This window comes from Syngnathus floridae, unplaced genomic scaffold (assembly GCF_059516105.1).
Source record: "Syngnathus floridae isolate MCC-2025c unplaced genomic scaffold, RoL_Sflo_1.0 HiC_scaffold_90, whole genome shotgun sequence".
Classification (NCBI taxonomy): Eukaryota; Metazoa; Chordata; class Actinopteri; order Syngnathiformes; family Syngnathidae; genus Syngnathus; species Syngnathus floridae.
In genome coordinates, this window is record NW_028284118.1 from 54,456 (window position 1) to 64,297 (window position 9,842).

The 9,842-nt window shown below is 51.7% G+C and overlaps 2 long non-coding RNA genes across 2 annotated transcripts; both read right to left on the reverse strand.

Moving 5' to 3' along the window:
- Positions 1-1,506: 1,506 nt before the first annotated feature.
- Positions 1,507-2,355, reverse strand: LOC148377781 (uncharacterized). Its single transcript, XR_015856441.1, has 3 exons — positions 2,282-2,355; positions 1,820-2,067; positions 1,507-1,734 (listed from the first exon to the last, which is right to left on the reverse strand). It is a non-coding gene; the product is annotated as an uncharacterized LOC148377781 (long non-coding RNA).
- A 1,450-nt stretch (positions 2,356-3,805) lies between these two features.
- Positions 3,806-5,372, reverse strand: LOC148377782 (uncharacterized). The gene is made up of 4 exons (XR_015856437.1): positions 5,172-5,372; positions 4,720-4,913; positions 4,482-4,595; positions 3,806-4,250 (listed from the first exon to the last, which is right to left on the reverse strand). It is a non-coding gene; the product is annotated as an uncharacterized LOC148377782 (long non-coding RNA).
- Between the last annotated feature and the right edge of the window lie 4,470 nt (positions 5,373-9,842).

Here is a 9,842-nt window from a genome sequence, read left to right on the forward strand (position 1 = left end):
TGAAAAGACACCGTATTGCCGCAGATGTGGCAAAGAGTACTTTTGGGCATCTGAGACGGAAGGATGTCCAAAGCATCACGTCACCTGCTCTGGTAGGCATGGTGGTGGGACGTTGAGGTCAACCGCTTTGGGGTTGGCTGACTCTTTGATCGCAGGATGCCACACACTTGAAGACAGAAGCAGAAAAGCAGAGCTAAATGCAAAATGTACTCACCGGTGATTCCAATTTTTTTCCCCCCTGAAGAAACAGCTGGACGGGTGGCCCCGGCTGGCCAGTGGGACTCTTGTTATTCTGACCCTTTTTAGTGCGCGTTTGGGGCAACAACCGTTTTTTGTGGCGCTCTCTTCTGGTTCAAAAGTGCCCTGCATGTGAATTTGCTTTTCCTGCCTTCTGATTGGATGAGCGCCGGTGTGACGCGGTGCCTCTGTCACCGTGGCGGGGGGTATACGTTGGCATCGGAGCGTCTGCCAACGTCTGAGACCGGCTGGCAGTGTATCGGAGGTGTCGAGTGCGGTGCCGCTGGAGCTCACTCACCAGCTGGTGTTAGGGCCACAGAATGAAGGCCAAGGAGAAGAATAGAAAGAGAAACAGAAACTTCTCCTCCAATTGTTTGATTTGTCTCTTCTGAGCTTCGATGAATTCTTTCAGCTCTTTGTTCCTCTAGGACGGACAAATGGAAAGTGGCATTCAAAAGCCAGTAAGCGTGCAAGTAAGTGCCGGGCTGGCTTTGGGCCCTTACCTGTTGCGCGCTGTGCAGCAGATCCATTCTCTCTTGGAGGATGCAAGCGTCGCGCTCCCTCAACTCGCACATCAGGGCTCGCTTCCATTGGTCCACGGCGCTCCTAAGCTCTTCTCTCTGATCCGCCGTCAGCACGTCATTCACGCCAGCGTGGCTGGCTTTTTCGCCGTCCGTGGCGGGGCAGTCCCGCTGCGGTAGCGCCTCGTACAACATGGCCTCCAGCTCCAGGATCCTCTGGGCCGCAATCCTCGTCCATCAGTGGTCCGGCGGGAGATTTGAGGGCGGCTTACCTTATGAGCCTGGTCCATGGAACACTTCCTGAAGTCCAACTCTTCATCCAGGTAGCCCTTCTGCTTGCAGAACATATCCTAGCACAGCTCAAGGTCAGAATTGTTGGGGCACATTGCCGGAGTTCCCCTTGGCTGATGTCGCGTGTCTGTCTACCTTCTCACTTTCAATGTCCAACATCTTCTGTTGAAGTGCTGACTTGGTCACTTTGATGTATTCTAACCACTGAGGAAAGGCTGCTGTCACATAAGCAGAATGCGAGAGCGTGCGTGGACGTGCGCGTTACCTTCTCGGCTAGGGTGAGAAGGGTCCTGGCGTGAATCACGACCACCTGCTCCTCGTTGGTGAGATTCTGCAAGAGCCCAAAGGCACAGCGTCAACAAGCTTCTTTCAGCGCAAAGCCTTCCAAAAGTCACATTTGAGCCGCCGAGTCTCGTGGAGTGCGAACATAAGGAGTTCGACATACACTTACGGCGTTATAGCCCAGGATGTCCAGCTTCTTCATCAGATCACTGATGACGATGTCCGGGGGAAAGGCGCAAGGAGCAATGTAAGGTGTTCTGGGACCTCGGGTTAAGGTTAGGGTTGCGAGGGACGCCTTACGTACGCTCACGCCCTCGGCCTCGCAGTAGATCTGCAAAGGGCTGAGGCCGTCTGGGAAACGGACTTGCAGAAACTTCAAGACGGGGGAGCGCCACTCCCTCTCCTGAAAGGCAGAGGCATGCATCCGTCCGTCCGTCCGTCCGTCCGTCACATCTCTGGCCTCAACACGCTTGTGCGAGTCTTCCCACCTCCAGCTCCAGGATGCGGAACTCAAGCAGTTCGTTTTGGTCTCGGATATCCTGGATGTGCTCTTTCAGACGCGCTTCTTCCGCCTCCATCCGCCTGACCTGAAAAGACAGTCAGACCTCATCTGCGGGGCTTCCCGACAGGTGTGACGCCAAGCGACTCCGCCCAGCGCCTTTCTTTCCGTCACTTTTTCGGCCAACTGCTGATTGCTCTGACGCAGCAGCTGCTTCTCCTCCACCCACTTGACATTCTAGAAGAGACAAACGCGTGGACAGCTTTGGAATGTTGTGTCATTTTCATCCACAAATTCTTTGGTTGACTGGAAAATGACATTTGCTTTTCTCCGCATTTTCCCAGCCACGTTCGGGGGGGGGGGGGGTTGGTCCAGTAATGCCAGACGGATGAGTGACTGAAGAATGTAGCTATTTTGTCTGAGAAAAAGGTGTGCTCATTGATGAGCTTACCTGTCCTTGTTGCTTCAGCGCTGACTCCAGATCTGCTACTCTGCTTTGATAGTGACCCATTTCTACCATCAGCTTTTCTCTGGTCTGAAAGGAGGAGGAGGGAGGCTCCTCCTCCTCCTTTCAGACCAGAGAACACCCGAGGCTGGGTGAGAACGGGGAGGCTGCGACCCGGCCGGGGGTTGCGGGAAGGGGCGCCACCTTGATCTCCTTCTCGGCGTCGTAGTCCCCTTTCGCTGGTCTGGGCTAGCAGAGCGTAGGCTCGTTGCAGCGCTTGATATTCTTGCGTCAGCTGGCGGTAGCGAAGCTCCGCCTCTTCATGCACACACCAATGCAACACAGCACTAGTACCAGAATCAGTCAGACCGGCGACAAAGCACCCGCGACGCAAAGACGAGTCCGATTCCAGGCTGAAGAGGAATGTTTGGTGCCAATACGCTGGCAGAAATGGCGGGCTACCTCTTCGGGTTCCGTGTCGGGGGTTCTGTCGGTGTGAAAAGACAAGGACGATCCGTCCGAGTCCACCAACACGTCTTCGTCGTAGCCGTAAAATGTTTCGATGACCTGCGGGCGCGGAAGCAAACATCTCTCTGAACAAACTGAAGCGACACCTCACGATGAATCGACGAGAGGAACGATAGCGAGAAAAAGGCCATTTCATCTTGCGCAACACCAAGCAGCCGCAAACAAACAGACTCACCTTGCAGGACCTCACGCTTTGTTCCTCCTCAGAGATTCTCGACGTCGGTATCGTAGCAGCAAATCTCTCTCCTGTCGACACAAATAATCCGCCTTTGAGATTCTTTGGATGCAAAGGGAACGAACGGCTCCGGCGCAGAAACAAACGCGACTCACAATGACATTTCTGACATGAGCTCCTGTCTCCAGAGCCTGAAAAACACGTCACCGGCGATGATTGGAGGGACGCTCGTCTTTTCCAAAAGTGACAACTACAGGGTGTGTCAGGGTTTTCCAGATTATCTTTATCGTATCATTGTGTTGCTTTGACTTTGACTGCGACCTGTAATAAATAATATTATTTATCCCTTATTTATCCCTATCGCTTATCCCTTCCTACACAAAGTCGTAAAACACCCCTTGCTATGTTTTGACTAGAGGTCAAGGGCTTCCTCTATTCAATCCACTCTTACACCCACCCTGTTTCTCTTAATTAAAATGCTCGTGCAGGAGCCGAGAGTCAGACTTCATTCGTACAACGGATGGACTCTCCACCTGCAGGTGTCCAAAAGAACTTACTTGTCTCCCGTGTGGTTCTTGCAAAATAAGTTGGAGCGAGCGCAACTCTAACAGGGTGCATTTTGCCACTAGCTGCCTACGGACAATGACGTCGCGCTCGCGGCTCATGGTTGACGGGCTGAGCAGCCGGGCAAGTCCGTCGTTTTCAGCGCACAGCGAGTGGCAAAGGCGCTGACAAAACGGGAGCTTTGAGCTGCTGAAAACGGCAAAACAAGTCTAAAGCGTGTTCAAACGCGTGCGCACAATGCTCCTGCTTGAAAGGTCGGAATTTAAGGGGCCAATTTTTTGGATGGCGGCCGCCGGCCAAGCTTTGGACGGAAAAGGTTTCCTGGCGACAGCGAGCGAGCGCGGCGCTGCCGTACGTGCACCGAGTCGCCTGCCTGAAGACCTTGGACAAGTCGTCGATGATGTGCCGCTGCTCCACAACTTGAAGGAACTCCATTTCACCGTCCTGCTGGCCGCAACCGCGGTCCAGGTCATTGAGCGAACTAGGCCTTCTCTGTGGAACACAAATGCAGTGGACTCTGTTGGCACGCCGCCGTTGTCCGCGTCGACTTACCAAGCTTGCCATCTCCTCGTTCTCCTGGGTGACAAAGCGCACTTTGTTTTCAAGGCGACACAGCACCAGCGAGAGTTCTTCATTCTTCCTGCTCAGGCGTTTGTTTTTGTACAGGAGTGGCAGAAACTGGCTTTCTGTTTCTCTCAGTCGCTTTAGCTGCAAGCATGAAGTGCGGGATGTGAAAGACGCACAACACGCGGGCCAGAACGTATCCATTCCTTTTGCATCGGTTTGAACGGAATCGTGGCTTTGGCTCCCAATAAAAGACATCTACCAGGCAACCGACTCGCCGCGCCGCTCAACTAATAAGCAAGCGCAATGGGTGCCTCGCTGGATGGCGCGCATCAAACGTAGCGCAAACCTTCAAGCGTGCCGTCAATAAATTACCAGTTCATTGCGCTCCTCAGAAAGCAGGGCGTTTCGATCCTCCAGTTTCCTGATGACTGCGCTGAGCTCAGCGATTTTCAGATGAAACCGTCGCGTGTCCCGATCCTCCTGAGACTGAAAACGCCCCGCAACACACACACACAAGCACTCGTTCAAAGTTCAAAACTGTTTTTGTGCTACCTTCCTCCAGCAACGAACTAAGTCATGCGTACTGCAAGTGTGTGATGAGGTGGCTTACGCAATGAAGAGGATTGCTAGTAGCGGCGTTGACCCCACTTCCAGGGTAGTTTAGGCCCGCCCTTTGGGAATCCCTCAGGGCAGCGATCTGCTGCTCGGCAGCCTGAGTCTGCAGCTGAAGGCGGTGGACGTGGCCGGCCCCAGGGCTTCATCCAAAACACTAACCGCTCTGTCTTTCAGCTTGATCTCATCCGTCTGGATGTACAAACGGGGAGCGCTCAGGCAGGCGGGCAAACTCATTTGCCAGAATTGTGACAAAAACAAAGAGAGCAACCGGCCAATTTTTTTCTGGAATCGACTAGAACACCTTTGCTGTGACAAAAGCGAAGCGAGCAACCGGACATTTTCTTCTTGTGAAATAGAATAGAATAGAATGCCTTAGGTGTCATTGCACTGCAGGTATACAACGAAATTGGGAACATAGCCACGCACCGCGCATCTGATCAGTCCTACCAGTCGGCGGATCTCCCTCTCGCAGTCTCTCTTGGTTCGGCTCAGCTCCTCCCGATGCTGGTTATGAGCCGATCGGAGCTCGGCCGCTCGGGACTGCCAGGCCTGCTGGGCCGCTGCCAGGGCTTCTTCCGCGCTCCTGGTGGAGGCGACACCGCTCGGTCTCCCGACACCGCCGCGTCTCCTCCACCTCCGCCAGCAAAGCGCCCCCCCTCCTCACCTGAGCAGACATTGCGCCACACCGGGCCGTTGAGACCGCAACGGAGCGCCGCGACGCTTACTGGGGACAAGCTACACAATACGGTAGCAGCCGCATCGAAGCCCGACGTGGCGTGCGGATAGTCAGACACGGATAGAGCGGATCACCTTGTCCATGGAGCCGTCCCTCAGGCTGAGGACCAAGGCATTCAGTCGCTGGATCTCTCCATCTTTGATTTTGATCACTCTCATCAGCTCCATTTCATGCTGCCGCAGTAATGTCTCCCTGGTAATGGCTAACTCTTTCTGCTTCTCCTCATGGAGTTTGCTTTTGAGTTCCGTCATGGCGGCGGTGGCACGGTGGTGCTCCGCCCGCAGGTCCTGACTTCTCTCTCTCTCCAGACAGCTGACCTGACATGACTTAGACTTAGACAAACTTTATTGTCATCTTGTCTGCACATGGTGCATACAAAACGAAATTCCGTTGCATACGTCTTACAACAAAGTAGTGATATTGCAGTTGAATAGAAGTAACATATCCTATGAAAATATATATATATACATATATACTATATATATATATATATATATATATATTAAAAATAAGTATAAAGTGCAGCAGTGATAATTATGCAATAGTGCAAGTAGGCAAAACAGTATTCAAGAGTGTGCAGAGGAATGCTAAACCATGTATTAAACTTCTATTTAAAGGGTTTATACAAGTTCAGTAAAGTTGGTAGTGCGAGATAGTGCAAGATAGAGGTCCGTAGTGTCATAAAGTACAGTTCTGTGAATGTGTGATGCAGAGTTCAGTTTAGAGCTCAACAGTTCTAGTGTTCAACAGTCTGATGACAGCAGGGAAAAAGCTGTTGCAGAACCTGGTGGACCTGCAGCGGATGCTGCAAACCTCTTCCCAGAGGGCAGCAGGGAGAACAGTCCATGGTGGGGGTGTGATGGGTCATTGATGATGTTACGGGCACGGGACATGCAGCGCTGAGATGAAATGTCCTGAATGGAGGGAAGAGGAGCCCCTATGATCCTCTCTGCTGTCCTCACCACTCTCCTCACGTTCTTCCAATCGGAGGCGGTGCAGCCTCCACACCACACAGAGAGACAGCTTGTCAGAATGCTCTCTATGGTGCTCCTGTAGAACGTCCTCATGATGGGTGGGGGCAGGTGGGCTCTCCTCATCCTCCGCAGGAAGTACAAGCGCTTCTGTGCCCTCTTGACCAGTGCCGTAGTGTTCATAGTCCAGGTGAGGTCTTCTGTGATGTGGACCCCCAGGAATTTGGTGGTGCTGACCACCTCCACAGCTGAGCTGTTGATGATCAGTGGAGCGTGGTGAGGCTGTTTTTTCCTGAAGTCGACGATGATCTCCTTCATCTTCTCCTCATTCAGGATCAGGCTGTTTTCTCTGCACCAGCCCACCAGCTGCTCCACCTCCTCTCTGTAGTCCAGGTCGTTGTTGTCTCTGATGAGCCCCACCACCGTTGTGTCGTCTGCTGACTTCACGATGTGATTGGTGGTGAACCTGAGGACGCAGTCGTGTGTCATCAGGGTGCACAGCAGGGGGCTCAGGACGCAGCCCTGAAGGGAGCCTGTGCTGAGGGTGATGACATCAGAGGTGTTCTGTCCGACCCGGACTGACTGAGGTCTGTTGGTGAGGAAGTCTAGCAGCCAGTTGCGAAGGGGGGTGTTGAAGCCCAGGTGTTCCAATTTTCCTACCAGATGCTGTGGGATGATGGTGTTAAACGCTGAGCTGAAGTCCAGGAACAGCCTCCGCACATGGGTGTTCTTCTCCTCCAGGTGAGCCAGGCTCAGGTGAAGAACGGAGGAGATGGCGTCCTGAGTGGAGCGGTTTTGCCGGTCGGCAAACTGGAACGGGTCAAATAATAGGGGGAGTCTGGAAACGATGTGACCTTTAAGCAGCCTTTCGAAGCACTTCATCATAACCGGAGTCAGTGCAACAGGCCGGTAATCATTAAATGAGGTGATTTGAGGTTTCTTCGGCACCGGAATGATGGAGGCAGTCTTAAAGCACGCCGGCACTGTGGCTTGGCCCAGCGAGGTGTTAAAAATGTCTGTGATGACCCCAGCCAGATGACTTGCACATTCCCTGAACACACGCCCAGGAATGTTGTCGGGGCCAGGGGCCTTACAGGGGTTGACTCTCCTCAGGGTCTTCAACACATCGGCGGAGTCAAGGCAGAGTACCTCCTCTTCCTGATGGGGGACAGTTTTAACTGCTGGAGTGCCGTTTAGTGCCTCGAACCTCCCAAAGAAGTTATTTAGACCATTTAGAAAGTCAGCATCAACTACACCCACCGGGGGGGGGGAGGGTGAGTTGTAGTCTGTAATCGCCCGTATGCCTTGCCACATACTCCTGATGTTTTTGACGTCGTGGAAACGATCCTGAAATTTTCGACTGCGGTCTCGCTTCGCTATCCTGATGGCACGGTTCAAGTTGGCTCTCGCTGTCCTCAGTGTCTCCTTGTCGCCAGACTTGAAGGCAGAGTTCCGCGCTCGTAGCGTTTGACGTACCTCCTCAGTCATCCAGGGTCGTTGGTTGCCCCGGGTGATGATATTCTTAGTGGTGCTGACGTCCTCGGTGCATTTGTTGATGTAGGCTGACACAGTCATGGCACACGCATGTCTAATCTACATCGGGAAAACTGGGAGGGAGGGAGGCAGGCAGGGAGGCAGGCAGGGAGGCAGGCAGGGAGGCAGGCAGTGTCTGTCTGTTGAGGTTTTCACCTTGTTCTTCTCCTGCTGAAGTTCTAACTGGACGTCCATCAGTTTGGTTCTCAGCTCGTCATTGGCGGCCTGAAGGGCGTCCGTTCGCTCCGCCTTGGCCCGCCCTGCCGGAGCTCGTTTGGACATCTCTTACTCGAGTCTCGCCCGGTCGTCAGTCAGAGATCACAACATTTGTACCTGGAGAGCACAAACGCAGCGCTGTTTTCCACTGGCTTCGAACTCAACTTCAATCGGTACCGTAACTTACAACATCATAAACATAGAACTAGCTTGACTTATTCATTGAATAAATGCATTTGGTTCTTCAAAACTGCATCACGCAACATAGCGTGACCGAGACGGCCGTTATCCACCTGCGTGAAGTTATTTGGTGAAATGAATGAGATGTTTAAGACACCATCGTTCTGTCTCTATGTAGATGAAGGTAAATAATCGATTGCTGAAGGTCCAAAGGTGTTGTGATAAACAAATAAACATATTAGTGATTAGTGACATATTTGTGATAAACATATTAGGCAGGATAATCACATATGTTAACGTGACTGCCCACACTGTATTTATTTATGGTTATTTGTTAAATCGAGTACTGTTAGACATGAAATAGGAAGTGTTTAACATAAATGGAAGACGAAAGGGGTACTCACCATTGTAGCTCCTGCTGGTCAATGATACGAGCCTCTTCTTGCAGTGGAAAACATACAGCCAACAAACACCGTGGAACCTAAAGGAATGAAATTAAACATTAACATTTAGCCTCAACCAACATTCACAGATACAACGCAACGCAAACTACACAAACGTAAATCTTTTTAAACACAATGAGTTGTACTTACCGTGTACGCTCTAGACGGTCCACTTGCAAGCGGAAAATAAAGATATTTCTGTTGATAATCGTCGTGTTTGTATCCGGTGTCTCGCTCAAGGCCATTGCGCCCACAGATTTGAATTTTGGCGAGAGTTCAGCCTATTGACGTCATTTCCGCGGTGTAATACCCGCATATCTGAAACGGCAAAGTTAAGAGTAGAGTTAAATAAAGTTTTTAGTCAACGCAATAATTTACAACCGTTGACCAGTCGAAATAATCGTCGAAATTTGGCGTCTGTGGCTGGAAGCAGACGCCGAGTTCGACATTCCTCCCAAACGCCACACTCCCTTGCTTTTCAGGGCTAAAAAAAAACAGTTGTAATTACCTTGTACGCTCTAGACGGTCAAGTTGCAAGCTGAAAACAAAAATATTTGCCTTGTTAGTCATCGTGTTACTAACAGCTGTGTCTTGTTTGCCAGAACTGCCGCTTTCCTACTTCCTGTTGCAAGCCACGCCCACGGATTATAATTTTGCCGTGAGTTCCGCCTATTGACGTCATGTCCGCGTCACATGACTGCGACGTAATATTATCTAAAACTGTTTGTGCGGTATTGTGTTGTTCTGTGCGGTATTGTGTTATTCTGTGCGGCGTCGTGTTGTTCTGTGCGGCGTCGTGTTGTTCAGTGCGACGTCGTGTTGTTCAGTGCGGCATGGTGTTGTTCAGTGCGGCATGGTGTTGTTCAGTGCGGCATGGTGTTGTTCAGTGCGGCATAATGTTGTTCAGTGCGGCATAGTGTTGTTCAGTGCGGCATGGTGTTGTTCAGTGCGGCATGGTGTTGTTCAGTGCGGCATGGTGTTGTTCAGTGCGGCATAATGTTGTTCAGTGTGCCATAATGTTGTTCAGTGCGGCATGGTG